At 43.7% G+C, this 26,535-nt stretch overlaps 1 protein-coding gene across 2 annotated transcripts in view; it reads right to left on the bottom strand.

The window, feature by feature from the left end:
* The window catches only part of LOC144762134 (cullin-9-like), a 518,599-nt gene that overhangs the window by 443,259 nt on the left and 48,805 nt on the right, over positions 1-26,535 (bottom strand). For both annotated transcript variants that reach the window (XM_078647278.1, XM_078647280.1), the window contains exon 2: positions 2,570-2,758. The gene's annotated coding sequence lies outside the window, so the exon portion shown is untranslated. The remainder of the gene's footprint in view (positions 1-2,569; positions 2,759-26,535) is intronic.

Here is a 26,535-nt window from a genome sequence, read left to right as displayed (position 1 = left end):
TACAACGCAAATAAGAGTGGTGAACAAGGACACCCTTGTCGTGTGCCTCTAGAAATCGCGATGGTCTCCGAGCAATATCCCAATGAGCAAATTTTCGCCGCGGGGAGGTGATAAAGGGACTGTAAAGCGAGTATATATCCCTGCCCAAAACCCATTTGTTGTAGACCCCTCTAAAGAAAATTCCACGAAACCCGGTCGAACGCCTTTTCGGCATCTAGTAAAACCAAACCAAGTTCTCGAGATTCGACCTGTGCGATGTCGAAAAGAGTAACTACACTACTCACATGGTCTACCGTCCCTCTCCCAGGTATAAAGCCATGTTGTTTTAACGATACTATTGGTGTTATAATTTTTGCCAGCCGTGTGGCCAAGATTTTTGTATAGATTTTACCGTCGGCATTGAGAAGAGAAATTGGATGGTAAGACCCCGGTAATTCAGATGGTTTCCCCTTTTTCTTAAACACACAGATATTGGCCTCGGACCAGGTTCGTGGAATCTCCCCTTTTTGTGCAGTTTGAAAAACTTTAAGCATATCATTTTTAATCTCCTGAAAAAAAGGTCTTAAAAACTTCCAGGGTGAGTCTGTCCGGTCCCGCAGCTTTCCCTACTTCAAGAGAGTTTATGGCCTGTTCTAGTTCCCCCAACGTAATAGGTTCCTCAAGCATTTCAGCGTCCGTCTGAGCCAATTGGCCCCACAAAGAGGCTGATAATCCCATATCCATCAAAGAAGAACCCCCAGTATCATTCTCTGTATATAATTCTGTATAAAAGTAATAAAACACTAAGAATTTCCTGGAGATCAGACACAATAACCCCAGCCGCATTTTGGATCCCCGTTATTCTTTGCTCGGCCTCTTTTATTCGCAATTTCTGGGCTAAACATCGTCCCGTGGCCTTGCCATATTCAGAACACTCTTTTCTAAAGGTTTGATATTTTATAGCGATCTCTTCTTCGTTCTAGGTTGATTTTGGACTTACATCTAGCTAGATTATTCCGAAGTGCTGTAGTGTTATATCCTGCTGCTAACCCATTAGTTAGTTCCTCTTAAGCAATCTTAAGTTCATTATATAAAGCCTGCAATGCCTGCTTTGCTACTTTTAGTTTTAAAAACCCAAAGCTCTGCGTTTCCCCTCTAAATCAGGCTTTAAATGTGTCCCATACAATCCCCCAGGACACGGAGTGTCGATTAATCTGTAAAAATTCCTTTATCCAAGCCTTCAAACTTTTCGTCCATCAGATGCTTCCTGTCAAATGTAAAAGTTTTCGGGGCTACACACCGCCCCAGCGCCTGAATTTCGATGCGTGGTCCGAAGTCACCCTTGGGTATACACAGATTTTAAGCCCAGTAAACAATAATGTAGATACAAAACAGTAATCAGGACATACCAGCCTATTGTGGGGGTGTGAATGAAACGTATATCCTGGGTCTTGCCTATGCAGGTTACTCCAAACATCGAATAGCCCATGGTCTTGCTGACCCTAGGTTTCCTGCCTTTGTAGTTCCGGCCACAGTTTTGAAAGTCTTCATAAGTCAAATTTATATTAAAATTCCCCACACAAGAATAACAGAGTAGGGAGAGTAGGCCATGTAACAAGCTCCCCATTCAAATATAATGTATAGTTAGTACAACAGGTGTGCAGACGAGGGTCAATGTAACTAACCGACTGTGCTCGTCAGTGTCACCGTATTCTGGATTCTAAAGATAGCACGAGAAGACAGGCCCAACAGTTTCCTAAATTGCCTGACAAAGGATGTATTTAATGCTATGGCTGTAGTCTTTAAGGCTGATAATTGCCTTCTGTGGCTTCCTCGATCGCCTTTCGTATACCTAGATATTTGTATCCGCATATGCGCTCAGGCTTATTACTGTTTACATACTAGCTTCCTTTCTTGAGAATCTTTCAACCTCCCTGGGAGTATAACCTCTGTAACTGGAGTCTCCAACCTTATCTGTGAGCGACTGAAGGCCAAACAACTTCTGTCTTGTTACCAGACAACCCACGCCGAGCTCTGTTGACTTTAAGCCTAATGTTCATAGAACCAGATACCATGGTTTGAACAAAATACTTTGACCAGAACACCATGACAGGGCTGCCATGTTTATCAGTGAGAGTGGTCTTTGAGGATGTATGTACATGCGTGCGTCTGAATCAGGTGCATATGTATTGGTAACAGAGAACCTGTGTTGTATGTACTTGTGGCACAGGACATACATTTTGCCATACACAACACCGTTACATGTATAACATACAATAAAAAAATTAAATGGTAAAAAATTTAAAGTGCAGAAAAATATTCTGCAAAAATGATTACATAATGTAAAGTTTTCCATGTGTAAAAATTTCTCTCATTTAAAGTAATTTCTATATTTACAGTTCTAAATATGGCACAGTGTCTACCAGCCACTGGAAGCAAGACGCCTGCTGCGTGTAAAGGCAACACTTTGATAAGGGAGAAAATTAAACTGAAGAGTTAACTTTGTTGATATGGATTCCATAAAACTCATTATTTAAATTGCTTCCCATGTCCTATCTGCAGCTACTCACACAGTCCCTGCTGTACCTACCAGATGTAGCTGCTTTAGCCGGGGTGGAGACCGGTCAGTGTAAGATGCGCGACAGTCTGTCAATGACAGCTGGCAAAGGTGCTGCCCTCCGTTGTTGCTGTCAGCTGGGGATTGCACTGTTGCTTGACAGAAGACAGCAGCACGGGTATTCGAGTTCTTCACTGCCTGGGTCAGATAGCCCACATCAGCCTGGAAACAAGGCAAGAGTTTAACAGTTAAACCAAAACATTAGCGGTATATGTAAGCAGCTTAGAGGCTGGAAATTGTTTTACATCACTATTAATATTTGATTCTTTTTGGCAGCAGGGACTATTGTGATACCTACATGCACCTAAGCCGTCAATATACTAGAATGCACACACACACACACACACACACACGCACACACGCACACACGCACACACGCACGCACACACGCACACACGTACACACGCACACACTATACTAGCCCCTCCAGTGGCAGTCACCACTGTGTAGTTCTAATTAAGTTCAGCTGTTCATGGGAAAAGCGTTTTTGTGTTGCTAATAACTTGGGCACTGTTAGACGAATCTCCAAGAAAGGATCCACAAAGGTGCTATTTTTTTCACTAGTTTGCGCTTGGAAAGTTTCGGGGTGATTCGTCAAGTGGAGGCTGAGAACAAAGGAGGTCCCAAAATGCAAAATCCCAATACATTTTCCATAAATGTCTTTAAAAAGTGCGACAGCAAAAACTGCAGAATGGAATTACACAATATTTGGCAGGAAGCTAGATCTTGGTACGCAAATTGTGTTTTTGTCATTTAGTGTAAATTTGTTCAGTAGTTTTTTTTTTAAATTAAGATTTTAAAAAATATGGTTATCTGGGCGGTTTGGATCAAAAGGCTCTCGCAAGAGTCCTTTCAATTCAACTCTAAAAAATATTGTTCTGATTGGCCGCGGGAGCGTTTTTCACCTTGGATCAATTTGCTCCTGCAGTATTCAGACCCATGCAGGAGCGAGCAAGCACTCTTATTGGCTGCCAGCAACATCAGAAAAATGTTGCTGGCAGCCACTGCAGGACTTAGGGACTTCGTCCCCCACCCTAAGCATGTAAAAAAATAATCCATAAAAAATTGGCAAATATTGCAGCGATCTTGTGGGATCAAAGAAAAAATAAATAGAAGGGCTTTCCAGGGCCCCTACGTTTTATTAATGGGTGGGAGGCGTGCTACCCCCTCCCCCCCCGTCAATTTATTCCACAGGGATTTATGAATACAGGGAGAGGGCAAACGTGGGGACCCTCTCCAAAACATCAAAGGCCACGAGGAGCTTATACTCAGGGCCGAAATTTCTTGAAAAAAACAGGGGTGGTGGGGGGATGGGGCTGCACAGCCCTCCTCCCCGAGCCATCACAGCATTCGAGGAGCCTATTGTGGAGGCCAACATTTGTTAAAGAAGGGGACCTAACGGCCCCCTCCCCGAGACTCTAAAGGCCCGGGGACCCCAGGTCTGTTACACTAATTAAACTAAAGGGCGCGGTGGCTCCCCTTCCTGAGCAAATAATGGCCCCTGTGGCCCATTCCCCAGGGCTGGATCACTAGATTTGTCTCTGAGAGCCCAACCCGAGGACATAGCGAGTTCCCTGCTGGCAAAGGCAGGGAAGCCTGTGTTTGCTCCCGCTTGGCAGCAGCATTTTTGAATCTCCCGCCATGTGAAACACCAGATCCTAATGGGTGAGGCTTGGAGAGGGAGGCCACTCGCACCAACCCTCACCCTTAAAAAAAAAAAAAGTCCATGTCCGAGATTTGTCGCATGGCCTTGATGCTTCAGCTGTGTGCGCTTTAGATAGGGTAATAAAATATTACATCACATTAAAAAAATTGAAATTCACTGAACAAAACAAAAGGTTGAAGTAACATTATACTAAGGTGAATATGTCAATAACAACACTATCTTTTGAATTAAAAACACAGAAATTCACTAATTATAGTTAGCAGAGCAGCTTGCTTCCCCTCGCCATGCACTACTTGTGACCTCACATATTCCATCACTGATGGCATCTCAAATGACATCATGGGTATCATCCAACTATAATCTTCACCACCTCCAGATGTTGCTCATTTTAAGCGAAGAGTGTCTTTTTTGCCAAATATTGCGTAGGGTGCACAATGTTCTTAATAAATACTTTTTAAATACTCTGTAATGTATTTCTCATGATAGTTTCACTGTCTGCAAACAGCGTGCTACGGAGTAAACTCTCTTAATAGAGTGAATACTGGTTACAGTACCCACTTCTCTACTCAACAAAGAAAGGTTTGGAGACTGTCAGGGCTAAGATATAGATAAAAGCTGTCCATACTAAGGCATTAGCGGTTTAGGAACTTTGCTTTCTCTGCACAGTTGCATACGGATTGAACACAACATACAATAAGGATTTCCCATCCGTCTTTGGTTGATTGTTAATGTGAACCACGTTAACCGTGAAGTCGATGGTTAATGTTGCATTCTACACCTCAAAGAGTTGTATCTGTGATGGCATTAATGATGCCTCAGTCTTCTGAGATATTTTGTGCTTACTTTCAGGCCTCTAATGCCATACTAATTGATGGATCAATAGGTGCAAAAACGAAGCCCGGATGATATCTTCCGCGAAGTCATAAATGATGTCATAGAACATGTCATGAGTGATGTAATATGTGAGGTCGTAATCCGTGCATGGTGGGGGCAGAAGTTCCTAGCTAGCTGTACTAACTATCACTGGTTAATTTATGTGTTTTATTTTTAGTTAAAAACATTAATGTCACTGATATTCACCTAACTATGTTACTTTGACTTTTTCAGCGAAAAATATATATTTAAATATATATTTTTGATTAACAAATTAATTAACAAATGACGGTCTCCAGTAGGTAGTTGTAGTAAGACTACGTTTCCACAGGAAAAGTGTTTATGGACTTGCCTCTATCTTTGGTGCCAGTTCACCAATCTTCACAAATTTTATTAACTAAAAGTGCCCCGGAGATTCTTGTTGTGCATGGAAAGTTTTGAGGCGATCCGTCAAGTGGGGGGGGTCCATGAAAGAAGGGGAGTGGGGTAGGTCAAAAAAAGTAAATTTCCCATGATAATTCTCATAGAGATTTTAGTTTCGACTACAGCCCAAACCGCAATACAGAATTGCACCAAATTTGCCAGAATGGTAGCTCTTGCTCCAGAAAGAACCCTGTTTAGGTCTCGTCTGAGCCAGCGCATGCGCTGCACTGCGAGACATTTAGATAGGGCTTTTAAAAGTCCTACCACAGCTCTTTGTGTGGCATTCTGCATGCGAGCACAAGCACGAGAAGAGGCGCCATATGGCTTTCCTCTCCAAAAGCCCAGCTCATGCACTTTCACAGTGTGCACCACATGTGATCGTAGTTTGCTCCATGAACAGCTTGTACGATTTCCAAAGATGTGCCTGAACTCTACTGAAAACAAATCTAGAAGATGCGTCAAACTTGTTTATAGCCCATTAATTTAACCACAGTCAGGCAAATGAAAAGATCCGAGTATTACAGCGAATAACTAATTATGTACGCTGCTTAAAATAATAATTATTAAAATAATGGCTTTATCACCAGTGACAACAAAGTGTACGCCGAGGCTTTGCGTGCACTAATGAAAGTAAATTGGAATGAAATGCGGTGTGGAAGCATCTCCTTACATCTAGATTGGAAGCACTGTGGTCTTGTGTGGTGGTTACTGAAGCATTACGGGAGCATTAATGGAAACAAGATGACATGTTTCACACATTGAGTGTCAGTATATATATTTTATATACTCACATATAATCAATCAATCACATCATTTATAAAGCGCGCTACATACCCGTGAGGATCTCATGGCGCTGGTGGGGAGGGGGTGCCGCTACTGGTCGAAGAGCCAGGTCTTGAGGAGTCTTCTGAAGGCCAGCAGGTCATGAGTCTGTCGTAGGCTGGTGAGGAGAGAGTTTCAGGTCTTTGCTGCGAGGTAAGAAAAGGATCTGCTACCGGCGGTGGTTTTCCAGAAGCGAGGAACTGTGGCGAGGGCGAGGTTGGCTGAGCGGAGGTTTTGGGTGGGGGTGTGGAAGGTGAGACGGTTGTTGAGGTATGTAGGTCCGGTGTTGTGTAGGGCTTTGTGTGCGTGGATGAGGAGTTTGAAGGTGATCCTCTTGTTGACGGGGAGCCAGTGCAGGCTTCTCAGGTGGGGTGTAATGTGGCTGCGTCGGGGGACGTCGAGGATCAGTCGTGCCGAGGCGTTCTGGATTCGTTGAAGTCGTCTCAGGAGCTTGGTTGTTGTTCCTGAGTAGAGGGCGTTCCCGTAGTCGAGTTTGCTGGTGATGAGGGCCTGGGTGACGGTTTTACTCATGTCGGGAGGGATCCATTTGAAGATCCTGCGGAGCATGCGGAGGGTGTTGAAGCAGGACGTAGAGACGGCGTTGACTTGCCTGGTCATGGAGAGGGTGGGGTCGAGGATGACCCCCAGGTTGCGTGTGTAGTCTGTGGGTTCCGGGGCTGTGCCTAGCGATGTGGGCCACCAAGAGTCGTCCCAGGCTGATGGGGTGGGTCCGAGAATGAGGACCTCCGTCTTGTCTGAGTTCAGCTTCAGTCCGCTGTCCTTCATCCAGTCGGCTACTGCCTTCATTCCTCTGTGGAGGTTGGCTTTGGCGGTGTGGGGGTCTTCGGTGAGGGATATGATGGGGAGAGGTGTGGCGCCAGGGCGACTGACGCTGGAATCTGGGGATCAGGGTTCGATCCCCGGCTCCGGCGGCAGGTTAGCCCAGCACCATGTGACTCTGGGCAATAGCTCACTTAATCTTCCCGACGGCCCCCAGCGCATAGAGACCCTTACGGGTGATTGTGCGCTTTACAAATGTGGATTATTATTATTATTATTATTATTATTATTATATGATCAGCTGGGTGTCGCTGGGTAGGAGATGATGTTGAGGTTATGTTGTCGAGCGACGTGGGCGAGCGGTGCCATGTAGATATTGAACAGCATCGGGCTGTAGGACGCCGCAGATGATCTCGGTGGATTTCGAGCGGAAGGGTGGGAGGCGGCGTCATGGAGGCGTGTTGATAGGGTGCGATGGCAGACTGTGTCTAAGGCTGCTGATAGGTCCAGGAGGATGAGGGCGGCTGTTTCTCCTTTGTCCATCAGGATCCTGATGTCGTCAGTGGCGGCGATGAGGGCGGTCTCGGTGCTGTGGTTGCTGCGAAAACCGGATTGGGAGGGGTCCAGGATGTTGTTGTCTTCGAGGTAGCGGGTTAGCTGTTTGTTGACAATCTTCTCTGTCACTTTTGCCGGGAACGGGAGCAGGGAGATGGGCCGGAGGTTCTTGAGGTTCTTGAGGTCCTTGGGGTCCGCCTTGGGCTTCTTCAGAAGGGCGTTGATCTCGGCGTGCTTCCAGCTTTCCAGGAAAGTTGATGTCTCGAAGGAACTGTTGATTGTTTTTCGGAGGTGGGGCGCGATGGTTGTGCTGGCTTTGTTGAAGACGTGGTGGGGCAGGGGGCAGATGGGGATCCGGAGTGGATGGACTTCATGATTTTGATGGTGTCTTCGTTGCTGACGTTGGACCAGGCGGTCAGGCGGCTGGTGCGGGTGGTGGCCGCACGGGTGGTGGACTCGGTGGTGGGTGCGGGGGTGTCTGAGTTGAAGCTGTCGTGGATGTCGGTGATCTTGCGGTGAAAGAAGGCGGCCAGGGAGTCGCACAGGTCTTTTGATGGTGGGATGTCGTTGGTGTTGGAGCTGGGGTTGGAGAGTTCTTTGACGATGCTGAAGAGCTCTTTGGTGTTGTGTGCGTTGTTGTCTAAGCGGTCCTTGAAGGCGGTGCTCTTGGCGGTCCTGATGAGTTGGTGGTGTCTGCGGCTGGCGCTCTTGTGGGCTGTGTGGCTGTCTGGTGTTCTGTCGTGGAGCTATTTCTTCTCCAGCTTCCGGCAGGTGCGCCTGGAGATCCGGAGGTCTTTGGTGAACCAAGCGGCTTTCTTGTTGGTGTGGTTGGTTGTGGAGGTCTTGAGAGGGGCGAGGGTGTCGGCGCAGTCGTTGATCCACTGGTTGAGGTTGGTCGCGGCGCTGTCTGGGTTGGTGGGTGGTCTCAGGGCGAGAGTGGTGGTCAGTTGGTCCTTGGTGATCTTGCCCCAGCAGCGACGTGGCAGCTGTTGGGTGCGGTGGTGTGTGGTGGGTTTCCTGAAGGTGAAGAGGACGCATCTGTGGTCGGTCCGGTGGGTCTCCGTCAGGAAGGCGGCGTCGGGAGCGGTTGAGTCTAGGAGGTCCCCGAGTATGATGGCGTGTTTGCGAGCAGAGCGAGTGTTGAGGAGGATGCAGCGGAGGTGGTTGGGTTCTCTTGTTGGTGGTTTGGTGGGCTGGATGCTGGTGAATCTGCAGTTCCGGCAGGCGAAGGGCCTGTAGTGTTTTTATCTAGGGACCTGAATCGATATTCCTATTTTATGCCCTTGTCCGGTTATAATCAATAATATCCATACAACGGCATAATAATCATATCCATAATTCAGTCGTAGCACATGCTGTCACATTAAGCAAGGCTACTTCTCCGGCCCCCTAGAAAGCACACCGAGTTCTCTAAACAAAACCAAGCCTCCAGCAACCTGGGAAATCCCCCTTGCTTTTGTTTTGATTTCATCCTAGAACTCCTATAAAGCACTGTAAGAACGGCCAGTTCTTAGTGACATCTTTATTGATGTCTTATGTCCAACCTTACTTCAAACCCAGGCACCTTTCAGGTATAAATATACCAACGTTGCCTTAAGCAAACACACGGTGGTGGTTTTGGAGCAGAGCAGCTATCTACTTGCCAGAGAGCCCAGCTGATGCGAGAGCCCACGGACGCTGCCCCTCCTCTTTGACGCACTGAGAGAGACGCTGTCTTTTCTCCTGCCGAGAAATCCAGCTCCGGTGTTTCCAGATACCTTCGCGGGTTACTGGGATATCGAGTCCTGAGAAAGAGATACAAGACCTCCTGCTTTCTAATTAGCCAGGTACGGAGCTGACTAAACCCTTAAAGAGAATTCTTGAGTCAGATTCTTGGCAAAACAAACTTAACTTAAACTGCTACTTACTTACTCCTTCCCACGTATTAGGCTTAGGTCAGGTAGGCGTATTTAGAAGCACCAGTTGAGTACGTTAGTCAATGTATAAATGTATATATGTATTTTATCTATTTTAAAGTATAATATGGCTAAGAAACCATATCAATGCTTTTACAGTATTATTTTATAATCCTCCTTTTACTGTACGCACTATACTTTACCATGAGTATTACAATCGTGGCAATTTATTTCTCTTGTATGAGGAAGAAGACTGCTCAATAAATTACACCTTTTATTGAAAACGCCCGTCTCTCTTTTCTCTGCATTCTGGTGAAACTAAGTACGCACATTTGACTGAGTGAAATAGCGGTCTATTGTTTTCACACGACTCTAGAGATACACTCTTATTCAGGGAGAGCAAAGTTGTCATGTTTTATGGTTGTCAGAAGCTAATCCCTTCTTGTCTATCCAGGGAGGTTAAACTCCTCCTCGTTTATTCGAGAAAGTTTCTAGTGACCTCGGAGCTAGCTGGCAAACCTTAAGTCTAATATAGTCAGTAGAGACCTAGATAACCTCAGTCCTACATCTACACTGCTGAATATATTATTCCAATGCGCAGAGCCTATTGGGAATATAGGAACTACACTACATGGCGCCCAACGTTTGGTAAGGCGATAAATCTAACGCAAGACGTTAGAGTAACTCAGTCGTGCTTTTTCACACAGACCCTTTTTCCCGTAAATACTCAAAAAGACGTCTGGAGTGGGTAAAAGGTTAAAAAATCCGCCGGAACTTAGTAGGAAGAGATTTCTATGTATAGTTTTTGGTTTAGTCAACGTTGAAGGATACAGTGTTCCAAAATATCTTTGTTTCATTGAAACCTGATCTGCAACAAAAACCTTTCTGTCAGTAAGAATGTCAGAAAGTGAAGAAGAAAGGGAGGCAACAAGAATAGCGGCTCGACTCCTAGAGGATGACACAAGTCTCCTACAGAATGACCCAAATGCAATACTCATTCCGGCCAACATAAGAAAAACTATAACTCTTAAACTTATAGAAAATGGACTAACATCGAGAGGTGGTACAGTCATATTCGTAATTGAGGCACACGAATATCGGCAGACAGAGGTATTGTATTCATGGATAAACTTTCTAGCAGCAAACGCTGTCACACACGAATTCCACTATTACAAAATAGAGGAACCTCCGGATGAATACACTCCTTTCGAGGAGGTTGAAATACCATTAAAATACCAAGAGCACCTGCTCTGGTTTAAAGGCGCCCCAAAACATAATAATCACATCACCAGGCTCGGTCCACTAGGTAGACCAGGAGCAACGTGGCCGGTTCTGGCCAGCTACACACCACACCCAGACATTAATAAAATGTCGAGCAAAGAACTATTAGTTAAAATAAAAGAATTAACAAAGGCATATAGAGAGTTAGTTCAATTAGCAACGGAGGATATAACTTACCTCCAGAAATTGAGAGAAACAGATATAGCAGAACAACCATTTGAACTCGCCAGAATCATAGAAAAATGCTATGAAGAACTAGGAAGAGATAGTTTGGGTGGGAAACCAGTGAAACCCCAACTCACTGAAAATCCCGAAAAGATATCTATTAAAAATAATCTAAACACTCCAAAAAAGAGCTGGGATGGAAATAAACAATCCACTCCCAAAGAAAAAAGACTCCAGTCCAGAGGAAGGTCTCCTCGGCGGAGGGAAAGATCTCCGGTCCAAGGACACAAGTCTCCCCAGAGGGAGCCCTCTGAGAAAAGATACAACCTTAGAAATAGGGATAATCTGAAGAAACCTGATAGATATCAAGACATTGATACACGTCCCTCTCGATCTTTTCAGACTTCCTCGCAGAAATCGGAAAGAAGAGGACGGTCAGAACACAGGGAAGAGCACGTCAAGTCCAAAGACAAGGAACCTGCTCATCAAAGTAAAAAATTACAATTTCCAAGAAAGAAGGTAGCCAGCATTAAAATAATTAAACATGCCGAGGATACTGAGGACACAACTGAAAAACGGAGAGTGGGCCCAGACAGTGCTAGACAACGCAGCAGAAGTGACCATAGCTCGCAAGATCCTGATGAATCATCTGGAGACAGTGGACACGAATGAATACATTCAAGTGGAAACTGCAGACAGCAGAGTTAGCAAACCTCATAAAATATACGAGATAACATTACGTATAGAAGGAGATAAGACTAGGAAAGTAAGGGGTCTATTTTGGGATAACCTTTCCAAAGGCTATGATATCCTTTTAGCTGAGAAAGACTGGCCACCAGAGTTTGTCAGGGAGTGCCCTCATGGCGAAGAAATGATTATGCCTGCCTTCTCAAATCACATTCCAATTCATAAAAAATATACACTTGCAAGAAAGTGGGCAGTAGCCCAAGCTCCTGCATTATATAAAAATCATGTAGGATGGGATGAGGACTCTCCTCCTCACAAAATCCAATTAAAATGTCAACCAACTGCACAAAGGCAGTACCCAATTAAGCAAGAAGCTAAAAAACAAGTCAGGGAGATCTTAGATCAACTTGAATACCAAGGGGTGATTGAAACATGCACCTCACAAATGAACAATCCTTTGTTTCCTGTCTCCAAGCCAGACGATTCATATCGTCTAGTTTTGGACTACAGACACCTTAACTCATGTTGCAAAAAATTTGCAGTACAAAACTCACACAGAGCAGCACTAATGAATAACATTGTGCGCAAAAAATACAAAATGACAGACATCTCTAATGGATTCTTTTGTCAAAACATTGCACCTGAAAGCAGGTATTTCACAGCTCGCTTTCTCAATAATGGGTTCGCAGAAAAATTTCTGTCGACTCCCACAGGGGTTCAAGAATAGCCCAGGTTTATTCTCAGCAAGAGTAACCGAGTTACTACAAATGTATGATGATGAGGCATTATCTTATGTCGATGACATCTATCTAACAGATGACGACTTGGATACTCACTTGAAAAGAGTGAACACCATAATACTTGGGTTCGCAGCAGAGGGTTACAAATTCAACTTTAAAAAGTCACGAATTGCCCATCTAACTGTACTATTTTTAGGATATGAATTATCAAGTGAAGGCAAAAGCCTAGCAGACAATTTCTTAGAGAAGTGTGCTGTACTCCAAGCACCTAAAACGAAAAGAACTTACAATCAATACTAGGTTTCCTGAATTTCGGAAGAACTTACATTCAAAATTATGCGGCGAGGGTTAAACCTCTCTATGAATTAATAAAACCTGATTTTAAACCTATCAATTGGACTCAAAAACACACAGAAATTTTGAGATCATTGCAAACAGACATGTTAACTAAAACAAAATTGCAAACTCGCGAAAACACACGCAACCGTGTAATCCGAGTCATCCCAGGAAGATGCGGACTCACGTACCTGACCTCTAATGAGGGAGAAAAGGTACCAATAGCATACAAATCACACTTGTACTCACAAGCTGAAAAAACATTCAGTCTAGCGGAAAATGTTGTAAATGCGGTTCAAACAGCTGTAGCCAGCGAAAGAGACCAAGCCCAAGGCAAAAGGATAACTGTTTTAACTGCAGAATCAGCCTTTGAGGCATTAACAAGTCCACGCAATTTAACTACCGTGGCATTAAATCCAAAATGGATACAGTGGGAAAACTCTCTTGCTACAGAAAAAGTGAAATACTATTTTGACCCGGAAATGAAAAAATTGAAATATCTAACATATGAAAGAGAATATCCTCTGCCAATCGAAATTCTGCCCATACAACTTTACGCCTGTGTAATATATACAGACGGATATGCACAACCCTCAGTTTGGGGAAAACAAGCTTATAACGCTAAGTGCGAGGTTGTCAAATGCCGGTGGCACGGAGGTAAATTGAGACCACTGGTAACAATGTCACAATCTGTAAAAGACAATTCAGGTCAACAAACTGAATTAATAGCTTTAAAAATGGCGCTCGATATTGCAGATCGCGAATTCCCGACACTAATAGTGTGCGATTCGCATTCCTGCGTCAAATCATACAATAATGACTTGCAGAAATGGGTTCAAAACGGTTACAAAGATGACACAGGTGCCACAATCAAGCAAAAATCGCATTGGGAACAAGTAGTTCTTTTAAAGAAAGGACTATAAAAGACTCACGTGATACATACACTGAGTCATCAGCGTGATGGCGTTCACGTTGCAGGGAATTCATTGGCTGAGACAGCCACAGCGGAAGCAACTAATCCGGCTTCCGTAGCCACAAAAAAGCGTTCAGAAAAATACATAGACGGGGAAAACCGTGCTGGCGGTAAAAACTTCTTCAAAAGGCGACTGTGCAGCATTACCCGTGAACTATCCAGTCAATTATACACACATAACCGATGCAAACTCTGTTCCTTTTGCTCGAATCCCTGGAGTGGGGGATAGAGTAATTCCAAACACGAACAGGAGAATCTTCTTAATACAAGAAGCACATATGGGATTAGGTCGAAGGCATCAGATGATCAAGGAATCTCTGACAGAATTACAATCAGAATACTGGTGGCCGGGAAAGCTTGCATAATCACAAATTTGCAATAAACTGTGAAAACTGCAACAGAGATCGCAGTGTCGAACCGGCCGAAGTAGTGCCAGAACACCTAATAGAAAGCATAAGGCGATCTATACGCATGATTAAACAAGAAAAATGCGTCCCAATGTATATTATTTAAGACTAGATCCACTTAAAATGTAGATACCAGCTCTCGGCTGACGCCAGAACTGTTATAAACGATTTGCGAGTCTATATCGGCACATACGCAATTGGCATGCTACATTCTGACCATGGTCCTGCTTTTAGCTCTCGAGCGTATAAGGAGGCCATGACCAGCATGGGCATTGCATTGCGGTACTCTTGTCCCTTCCATCCTGAGGGAAACGGGATTGTGGAAAGAAAAAACCGAGACATAAAGCAATCTATAACGGCGAGGGTATTAGGTACGGGTAATGGGTGGGTCCAACATTTAACAAGTGTCCAACGTAGTCTTAACAATCTGCCAAGATATTCTCTAAAAGGTTTCAGTCCGTATGAACTATTGTTCGGTACTAGAATGCATATTCAGGACTTAGATAGTCAGACTTCAGTGGTAGAAGAAAAATGCTTTGATATCAAAGATCGTTTGGCTATTTTACAGGACTTAAATGAAACAAGAAAAGACCTGAGCAACGTAAAGCTAAAACAGCAGCCAACAGCCACTGAAGATAAACCACCTGTCCCAGCAAGGCCTGTCCGGATTCCAAAGATTGGGGATCTGGTCAGAGAGAAGATCGCGGTGAAGAAGGAATTTGGGCCTTCTTACAGAAAAGCAGTACCTGTCTTAGCTGTCAGCGGAACAAGATAAGTAGTGCTACCGCCCCTTGCTGGTAAAAAGGAGAACCAAGTTGTATCCATCGACCTGGTAAAACCACAATCATGTGGCCAATAATAAGTAGTAGGCCCAGTGGACTCCCAAAAAATAGCAGAACACCAAAGTTTGCTACAATACAAGAGGTTCAAACTGAGAGACTAATCACATTTGATGAACCTACAGTGAATCAAAAAGGACTATGCAACAATGCCATGGAACTTATGCCTCTTGAAACCCAAATTGCAACAATTCGTCAAGAAACACCTGTCTACCATGATGTAGCCTCAGACTATGCTAATGAAACAAAGAAAATTCCAAAAGCAAATGAAATTCCGGAAGCGATTCCAATAATTGACAGAACTGAATCTGGCTACTTCATCAATTTCGATGACTTTTCTGAGGATCCAAGCGAGCCTGAAGAACAGCCAACAACTAAATCTATTGAAGACAAAGTAACAGAACTCTTTCATCAACTCAAAGAAACCTATCTGATTTCTCCATGGATTGAATTTTGGATTGTGTTAGGTGTACTTTTCCTCCTGCTTTGGCTCATCATGGTTCTTTGTTTGGGAAAATTCATTGAGGGAAAATACAGTACAATGGACACAGCAAGTCAGAACATCAACTTGGTCCTAAAGCCACACAAGTAATCTCACATCGAGAAAAGAGAACTATCATCCGTGAATGTCACAGCCAATCCAATACCCGGTGGGGCAGCTTGGGACAAAACAGATTACGAAATCTATGGTCCGGTCGAGCTCTTGAAATATCCACACCAGTTTAAGGTCTCATTAAGTGACTTTGTAAAACCGAGCACATTCTCTGATGATTGGGACTTTGAAAGTATTAATGATATGATGTCAGATTTAGTAATGTCAGCAAAATTTACAGAACATGATTACTTGCAGGGTTCATCTAATTATGAAGAAATGTACTGCTACAACCACTTTGCACATCACTATTTGCATAAATCTGCTCAACCTAGAAATGTTTTTAATTATAATCAATGGGAACATTGTGCAGCTCCACCAAAAGGCAGTTCAAAAACATTTTATGAGAAACGCCCATACTTCTCAGGGTTTAACATTAGTAATGCAGAAACGTTTTATTTTAAACTGTTAAATAAGACAGGAATGAAAACAATGCTGACAAATACTAAATTTATTTAATCAGATGCATTTTATGAAAAAATGAATACATTTGGTTTTGATTTTTAGATAAACAATATTGAAACAAAAACCATCTGGGGTACCAAAGATTGGCAGGTCCAAGGTATAGAATCATTATTTAGAGCCTGCATGATCCCAGAACAAATTATATTCTTGAATGAGACAATTCAACAGACAACCTGTCTTGGCCTAGCCAAAATTAAAGACTTAAACAAACCGTCTATTCCAAAGCCAACACCTGACAGTAATAGCACTACAGATTTTGAGATAGACGTATCACATATTTTTAACCAAAACAGAACACATCCTGATAGGAAAAAATGGTTGATCTGGCCCACAGACACAAATAACTGTCAAGACAGATTCCTGAACAAAATACAGGGGTTCAAATTGACCAGGCCAGACCCCAGATACTCCCAGAGACAACATCCAGGGATAGTTACAACATACAGTGTAGGGAAACTTTGCCTCGAATGGCTACAGAAATCCACACTGGTAGAAATTAAGCAACACTTGACTTTACTTAAAGACGGTGCTGACTTGCGTGATTTCATAATGGGACCACGCAAACAGCGTCAAAAACGTTTCATAGCGGCCGGTATATACGCAGCTTACAACGAAGCTTGGAAAGAAACGCAAATTAAAACAGCAGAAAAAATACAGGAAATTGACCGTATTAATTTGGAAAAATCACTTTCTGTTGTGGACAATGGGTTAATGACTGTCTTCCAGAATATATTCACTGGACAGTATTGTATCATCTGCTATTGATATAATAGAGCAGGACTTACTAATGTTACAACACGGTCAGTCCCAATTACGTTCTATTGTACAGCTTGGCTGGACTTTACAAAATCTGCGTTCAGGCTACGTGCCTTGGCGTTTAATCAACACAACGTCATTATGCTATATCTTTAACCTTACTGATACACAAATCAGCTTGGCACAGAAAGGAGCAGAATATACAATTCTGAGCATTGAAACACTTGAGAGATTACCATTGACAATGTCAGAAAGACCTGTCATTGAATGAATAATACACGGAATCATAACTATTCCGATAACAACTTTCCAATTTAAATACTGTCAAGAGTATTTACCAGCAGGCCAGTATGAAAGGTTGGGTAAAGGGTACATTAAGTCATCATGGAAATTACCTTACACACACACGTTATAGTGAAAAGGAACAGAATGTATTTCTTAGTGGTAACAATTGTAAACGATCACTAAGTGGTATACTTCTGTGTCAAGGTATCAACTTGCATGGGGCCTGTGAGGGGACTTCAAATAACCTTTCATGTCACCAGCATGGCAAACCTGCAACTCAAATAGAGTCATTCTTTAGACGGCTTTCTAACGGGAGCTATATTCTAATAGTGGACCACAGATGTTGTGGCATGGTGCCAGGAAAAGCTTATCTCGTGAGCGTTAGTTCCATGGTCACTTGCTGTATGCAAGTATTGTATCCAAACAGCACTCCAGACAGGGAGGCACAAATTTGGCCCTTTTTGCATATCTCTTCTATTCGAATTGATACTTTAAGCAGAATGAAGTCTGTCCTTCTACAGACAACTGTGCCCTTGACGTCATCAAAAGAAACGTATGATCTTCAAGTTGCAAGGACAACGGCAGAGATACATATACTTTTATCAACAAATTGCCCCCTGCATTTCGCAGAAATGTTAAGCCAAATTCTAAATATGTCTGATACCAGCGGTATCCCACATACATTTAAGACAATTTTTTCGGGACTGTTAACACCCTTCACAACAGTTCTGGGCATTTTTCCTAATTTTGTCCATTCTGTCTTTGGCGGCCTACCACTCCTGTTGGGACTCGTAGCAGGCATTTTATTTTTGATACTTCTGCTTCGTTATGGCAAGCCAAATCGCAGACAAAACTTCTGCAACGATGGAAGAAACGATCCTAGATATACGCTATCGGGACCGCATAACTAAAGTCCTTGGATTAGCCCGGCTAAGAGATCTGAATATGACCTGGTTTCTTTCATTCAGACCCATCTGGCAGAATTGTATCTTACCTGTGCTTCGATGTATGCTATGCGGAGAAGAATGCGTGTTGGACGTCTGTCTTACACTACAATCAGCAGTACCATTGGATACAGATACTTTGCTAAGTCCTGTAACGGCTCATGCATCGTGTTGTCCCCAGCGGTTACCAATCCTGATGACGGCATTCGTTGAGACTTCACCACTGCGATTGGAGGGTAGTGAAGTACGAGATGAGAGCAACATCACCCAGGTACGACCTTCTGTGAGCATTGCTGATCAAGACATCGATGATAGCAATCATTCTCACGACTGCACAGTTGCGGCATTTTCAAACTTGGTTGAACTTTCACCTGAAGCCGTAGACGACTTTTTTGCGAGTCTGTCTGAAATGATGTTCTCCCCTGAACAGAAAGAATGACTTTTAAGCAAACAAGCACACAGCGTTCCATGAACTCTGAATTCGGCCTTCGGCTTTGTTAAACAAAAAGCTACTGAAAATATTTGGAACTATTTTTGCCCTGAAAGCGAAAAAAAAAAATTCTCCATCTCCCCTTCCAAAATATGTACTTTTTTGGGGGGACTTGTACTCTGCTTAAAGTAGAACTATTCTTAGAGAACAGAGCTTCTATTTTTAGGAACTCTAGAGACAATATATTACCTCAGCCTCTAGCATATTTACAAATAACTGTATATTTATATGTGATGGAATGGTCTCGCACTTCTTTTCTGTATTAAGAGCCATTTCATGTGTAATTTTCGCATTATCATTCAGCTGATGAATTTATGCAATCCTTTTTAGGTTTCGCCTATTATCATTCGCTTGCGAATGTAATAGGCGAAAATTCAAGGGCTCGATCGACTAGTGAAACCACTGCGGTTTCTTCACAGTGCATGTGAGGTCACGTGGCCACAAAAGCGGGTCACGTGACCACACAAACACGCGCATCTCCCCAGACTCTCCCGCCCTCATCCGGCTTCACTCCGGGCATCTCCCTAATCCCACACTTCTCCTCCCCTCGCTCGCATTCCCGCCCCCCCACCACCCTAATCCCACACTTCTCCTCCCCTCGCTCGCATTCCCGCCCCCCCCCCACCACCAGGCTCTTTTCTAAACATCTTCGCACAATCAATATGTGCCATTGCTTACAAGTCAGCCATGCTTGTTTTTATTATATTAGCTTGTTTCGGCTTCCATGCATATGGTAACAGCTCCGGTGCAATAAAGCGGGTACTATTCTCATGCTCATTTCGATATGTAGATATAAACACTTGGGTACAGGAAAAAAAATATACGGGGGCACCGCGGCTGCAAATGCAGGCAGAGGTGCATTGTGTGTGCTTCCTTGTAGGCGGGAGATGGGGCGATGGGAGAGGCAGCAAAGCTGATTGGTGGGAAGTGAACATCTGCCTGTTTACACAAAGAATAACGCCTAGGCTAGTCGCAAAGGAAATACATGTGCCATGTTTTATTATTTTTATCATAATGAAGGTGCCTTAACTATGGGGAGAAAACACCGTACACAGCACGCTGAAAGTTGGTAACCAAAATATGGCTTAACATAATTAAGGCGTCATCATTGTACTATCGAGCTATGTGTCTTTAACCAAGAACAAATGTATGGATAAACTTTATTTTCCACTATAATGACTCGTGCGATGCGCATTCCTTACTCGCAGTGCACAAGACAACGAAACACAAAATAGCTTCGCATTCCCTGTTACTCGGCGGGAGACTCACAGGCTGGCACTGCATATCATTCCAGTTGTAACACTTCTCAGGTCTATTTTGAAGCGTGTGTGCCTTTTCCATTTCTCAAGCTGGAACGCGTTGCAGGCAGTGCCTCCTTCAGACAGCCTTTCGGCAGCTGATATCTAGAGTGGGGGAGTCAAGAAAATGGTTGACAGCGAAGGAGTTATGCTTCTTTGAATGTGGGATTTCCTTTATTGGCCATGAGGGACGCCACAAATAAGTACCCAGTTTAATGTATTTGGTCGTCTGCCACAAACTGCAAGCACAGTATGGCTCTGCTAGGAGTCTGCCACAGATAAACTGAGATGACATTAGTACCGAACTGGGGAAACAAAAGCAGCCTTGGCAAAAAAAGCACAACAACAGACCCACTCCTTTCATCTCACGAAGCATTCACTCCCTTTCCATCCATCCATACTCTCTCCTTCTCTCCTCGTGCTCTCTTCTCCCTCGGATCATTTTAACTATACCTTCGCCACCCTCTGCATGCTTGTTTCTTATTTCAGCACTTCGTGGGAGACCATTTGCTTTCTTGCTCCCTCGTTTGTATACCTCTTCCCACTCACAACCACCAGTATTTTATTTGATTTTTTTTATTAACCATGCTTTCTTTGCATTTGTAGAAATCTCTAGTTATAAACCTTTAAAAAAAACTCCAATAATTATGGGGAACTTTCTAGAAGCACATCACTGTTGATTTCACTGCGTGAGCCTGTGATCTTGTGCATGCTGTAGAATGCCAGTGTTCTCATTTTTCATTATTATCAGTAAAGACCGTAAAAAGCCATAGATTAAAAAATAAATAATTCAAATTACTGAGACTTCAAAGTCATATTCATGTTCACCAAACATATTTGCAATTCTCAAACCCTCCCCCTCCCGCCCCGCGGCTATCCAAGAGACCCCACGTGTGAAACTTCTAGCCCACCTTCCAGCCCCACCCCCACGCCATCGACATCCCTTCCAAAGGGAGGCAGGAACAAATGGCAGGGTATGGAAAGAGAAGTATATGGCTTTACTGCCCTAGAAGGCACCTCTGGTCAAAGGTTCACCAGAGGCCAATGACAACGAGGGGGGTCGGGTGGAGAGGTTAGGGGGTGCTGGGGAGTTCTTCCCAGGGGCTACATCTTCTGTAGATTCACGCAAAAAATAATATAATAAAACAAGCACTGGCGTTGCCAATAGGTTTCGCATTTGGAAAGTTGGAGCTATTGGTTTTGTAAATGACATTTTATATTTATATATTGTTATTGACAATGCCAATAACGATATATAAATATAAAATGTCATTTACAAAACCAATAGCTCCAACTTTCTAAATGCGAAACCTATTGGCAACGCCAGTGCTTGTTTAATGAATGATTACACTGCTTGAAAAGCGTACAGTACCTATAATCATTTTCATGTATTTCGCATACACCATTTCAAATGCAAAAATGTATTTTGGGGTGGGATGGTATACACATGCACCTTTTAAATGTTTACTATTGCTAAGTTTTAGTAATGATGGACATTAATTTGTGGAGTGGGTGTAGTGTTTTTATCTAGGGACCTGAATCGATATTCCTATTTTATGCCTTTGTCCGGTTATAATCAATAATATCCATACAACGGCATAATAATCATATCCATAATTCAGTCATAGCACATGCTGTCACATTAAGCAAGGCTACTTCTCCGGCCCCCTAGAAAGCACACCGAGTTCTCTAAACAAAACCAAGCCTCCAGCAACCTGGGAAATCCCCCTTGCTTTTGTTTTGATTTCGTCCTAGAACTCCTGTAATGCACTGTAAGAACGGCCAGTTCTTAGTGACATCTTTATTGACGTCTTATGTCCAACCTTACGTCAAACCCAGGCACCTTTCAGGTATAAATATACCAACGTTGCCTTAAGCAAACACACGGTGGTGGTTTTGGAGCAGAGCAGCTATCTACTTGCCCGAGAGCCCAGCTGATGCGAGAGCCCACGGACGCTGCCCCTCCTCTTTGATGCACTGAGAGAGACGCTGTCTTTTCTCCTGCCGAGAAATCCAGCTCCGGTGTTTCCAGATACCTTCGCGGGTTACTGGGATATCGAGTCCTGAGAAAGAGATACAAGACCTCCTGCTTTCTAATTACCCAGGTACGGAGCTGACTAAACCCTTAAAGAGAATTCTTGAGTCAGATTCTTGGCAAAACAAACTTAACTTAAACTGCTACTTACTTACTCCTTCCCACGTATTAGGCTTAGGTCAGGTACACCGGGGTAGGCGTATTTAGAAGCACCAGTTGAGTACGTTAGTCAATGTATAAATGTATATATATATTTTATCTATTTTAAAGTATCATATGGCTAAGAAACCATATTAATGCTTTTACAGTATTATTTTATAATCCTCCTTTTACTGTACGCACTATACTTTACCATGAGTATTACAATTGTGGCAATTCATTTCTCTTGTATGAGGAAGAAGACTGCTCAATAAATTACACCTTTTATTGAAAACGCCAGTCTCTCTTTTCTCTGCATTCTGGTGAAACTAAGTACGCACATTTGACTGAGTGAAATAGCTGTCTATTGTTTTCACACGACTCTAGAGATGCACTCGTATTCAGGGAGAGCAAAGTTGTCATGTTTTATGGTTGTCAGAAGCTAATCCCTTCTTGTCTATCCAGGGAGGTTAAACTCCTCCTCGTTTATTCGAGAAAGTTTCTAGTGACCTCGGAGCTAGCTGGCAAACCTTAAGTCTAATATAGTCAGTAGAGACCTAGATAACCTCAGTCCTACGTCTACACTGCTGAATAGATTATTCCAATGCGCAGAGCCTATTGGGAATATAGGAACTACACTACTTGGGTGCACTTCTGGGTGACTTGGTAGCAGGGGTGGTCTCGTTCGGTGTTGAGTGCGTGGAGGGTGCTGGAGTCGTAGTGCAGTCTGGCGTTGCGGGGGGCGCGGGCTCCAGGGGTTCTGGTGCTGGGCGTGGTCCAGGCGCAGACTGGCGTAGACGGGCATTGTCCTTTGGCGCACCAGGTGCGCGCGGCCGCCGTGCGGCCTCCATAAGAGGCGAAGTGGGAGGGAGGAGCAGCTGGGAGGCGGGAGCGGGGTGGCCAATGGGCGAGGGCCGGGAAACAAGAAGGAAAAGGGGGCGGGGCCGCGGGGAGCAGCAGCGGGGGGAGGCACAGAAGGCAGGGGCGCAAAGAGTGCCTGAGAAGGCAATACAAAAACAAAATACAAAATGAGAAATTACAAAATGAAAACACAGCAATAAAGCACAGGGGGAAAAACACAGCAGAAGAGCACAGGGGGAAACACAGTCACCGGATACCGGTGGCGAGCCCTTGGCCGCGGAGAGGGCAGAGACTCGGGCAGATACGAGGAGCTGTGCGGCGTGGGGGGTGATAGGTTATAATAAAATATATATCTTTTATATACTCACATATAATAGGTTATAATGAAACTTTAGTCCTACACATGAGTAGTCAACAAACAGTTTCCCAGGGGCCAAAAAGTATGGTCTATGGTGTGACTGCGGGCTGCACTGATGCCAGGAGGGTGGGAGCCATGGGGATATAAGGTGGGCATAGGTGAATCAAAGCTTGTGCTTGAAGTGGCCTGTGAGTTGTGGGGTTATTCTGAGGGTTTCGTTCCAGCCCTCTAATTTAAGCTCCTAGTCCCTAGAAGAGTTGCAGATTTGACAATACTGTGTTATGCTGTATCTGTATCGCTATCCCTCTACCACACCTTGGGGTAAGCCTTCTATGCATGCTATCGCTACCTTGTGAGCGTCAAGAGTACAAAGGAAGTTTTTTTGCTGAACTGAAATAGAACTGTATGCCACACAGCCTCCTTATGCCGTTGGTGTCTTATCTGTAAACTTCAGGAGTACTTAAAACAAGCATTTGCAATGCAATAGGTCTCGCATTTACGTGGGTTTAAGCTATTGGCATTGTAAATGACAATGCCTTTTATTTATGTTTTGAAAACCAAAACATAAATAAAGGGCATTGTCATTTACAATGCCAATAGCTCAAACTGAATAAATCCGAGACCTGTTGCATTGCAAATGCTGGTTTAATTTTTATTTTTGGGTCTGAGTTGCATCAGTAAATAAAAATAAAAAAATGCATGGACATGTGTTTTTTTAAAGCTGATGGAAGAAGCAACAAGGGGTAGCAGAAGCAACAATGGGGTGAAAGCAGTGTAGTTACCTAAAAGTGAGCAGAGGAAGGATATGAGTAAATTGGAAATGCTACAGGGGAGGGACTGGCACAGGATGGGCAGGTGAAGCCATCGAATAAGTAGGCAAATCGGAGTGTCCGTAAAGCATACCAATGGTAAGCAATGAGTGGGCTGCAAGCCCCTCTTTGTTCTTAGTAAAGTTCAATATATATTTCACATCCAGAGAGCCGCATTGTATGGCAGGCTCCGCTTAATGAAGGGAAAAAACAAGCGTGGAGGAGAGCGGAGGAGGAAGCAACAGATGAACTGCTGCAGAGGGGGAGCAATACAGAAAGTGCAGGGAGCAGGAATTTTAGTGGGGAAGCAGCACATGAGGGAGCAAAGAAGAGAACACATGAGCTTCCATGGAGTGCTGTATGAAAAAGAAGTTCCCTGAATGTAGACAGTGGTGGGATGCATTTCGTCCAATCAGAAAGCCAGTAAAGAAGCTATGATCCAAGGACACTAGAAGAGGAAGAAAAAAAATAATTTAATAGGACGCAAGCAAATTAGATTGACTAGTATTGGTAGTGTACCAGCTAGTCGATAACAGACGGCTAAAAAGTGTCTGTAGGGAACACATAAAAATGGTGCCAGGTTGCATTCACTTATCTCTTCACCTGCACATGGAAACCCACAACAATGTTACATATGACTGGTGTGCACCCAGTACTTGAGAGAATGTGAAAAAGTCAAATGTTGCAATGCACAGGCAGAACGCTTTGGACTTATGAGCCTTTTACTGTGACTCTTGCACTAAGCGTTGAGAAATGGTAAAGTTCTTAAGAAACCTGCAGCGAAAAGACTAAAGCAGCCAGACCCCACTAGACTAGCAATAACACCATCTGTAGTCTTGCATGGGGTTAAATTCGGTTTAGAGTGGATGTTGCAATTCACTGGCCCCAAGTGAAAAGCTATGTTTGGAGAGATAACATGACTCGAGTTACTGGTTGCAGTTCTCTCAGTAGTGAAAAAATGCATTGACATTGCTGTTCTCCACCTTTAGGTGGAACAGGTTGATTGCAGGTTATACAATTGTTCATTTTAAAATATTTACATTTTGTGCTGGCAACAAATGTATTCAATGCATTGTGGTTAAGGTGTCAGAAACGATCAGTTTCCTACCACCGACTTGTACCGCTTTATAAACATCTAACAGTAGGAGGCATTTTGAAGCAGTGTTTTTTTAGTACGATTCTGTCCATTTTGCTATAATCGCGGCACTCGCGCTTTACTTTTAACATTAAAAGTGAAGCGCGAGTGCCGCGATTATAGCAAAAGTAAAGAAATAGAAAAAACATCTATTTCTTTACTTTTGCTACAATCGCGGCACCGGCGCAATACTTAAAGGTAAAGTGTGGGTGCCGCGATTATAGCAAAAGTAAAGAAATAGAAAAAAACATCTATTTCTTTACGTTTGCTATAATCGCAGCACCGGCGCTTTACTTAAAGGTAAAGCGCCGGTGCCGCGATTGTAGCAAAAGTAAAGAACAAGCATTTGCAATGCAATAGGTCTCGCATTACTGAAAGTATGGGCTATTGGCATTGCATTATCATTTATTATTATTATTATGCGTTCTTATATAGCGCTCGATTACCCGTAGGCATCTCGGCGCTTGCCTTGGGAACCCGTCCTGGCTTCCCCCAAGGTGAAAACCAGGCATCCCGCCGCAGGGGGGCCGTAGTGGAGATTAAGCAGGCTTATGCCCAGAGCTGCAGAGTGTGAACCCATGATTCGAGTAGGCACCGAAACGAGAATTATCGAGTCCGTGGATATTTGGGCTCAAGACCCTGCCGCGTCGGGAATTGAACCCTGGTCCCGGGTCTGACCTCTGCTTCAGGGTCTGCCTCCTCTAACCAGTGAGCCACACTTCTCCTTTGCATCACCAATAGCTTAAACTTCCGCTCACTAAGATACCTACTGTGTTTCGATTATACCCAGCAGCTGGTTATGCCCTTTACATAGGCGCGCATGGAGTTAATTCTAGTCCCCCTTGCTGCTTTTGCACCCTGCTGGAAGCACTTGCAGGGTATGACGTGCTTTACAAAACCAACACACTGAGGTAAATAGGAAACAAATATATTGTGTGGGTTTATAAATTAAAAATGCCAAAAGATAACTGTGTCATAATGGGAAATTCCAGAATAACTACAATCCTCCGATATATAAGACAACAGACACTACCAGCTTCCCATGCCCACACTACTCCAATGGGCAACCCCTTTAGTGATCTAAACGCTGTACATTAGTAGGCCTTATGCTAAGAACAGATGACATTTTAGTAACGAGGTGTAGGCTGGTGAACTAAATTCAAACAGGAACAAGGGTGTGGTGTGCAAAGAACCAGATTACCTTGCATGAGGAAAGAACCTCCTTAAAGGAGGTCCACTGAAGTTATACTGCGGAGAACAACCACACGTTG

The sequence above is a fragment of the Lissotriton helveticus genome, chromosome 6 (genome assembly GCF_964261635.1).
Source record: "Lissotriton helveticus chromosome 6, aLisHel1.1, whole genome shotgun sequence".
NCBI lineage: Eukaryota > Metazoa > Chordata > Amphibia > Caudata > Salamandridae > Lissotriton > Lissotriton helveticus.
The sequence above is the reverse complement of the archived record's forward strand: the minus strand, read 5'-3'. Positions and strand labels throughout refer to the sequence as shown.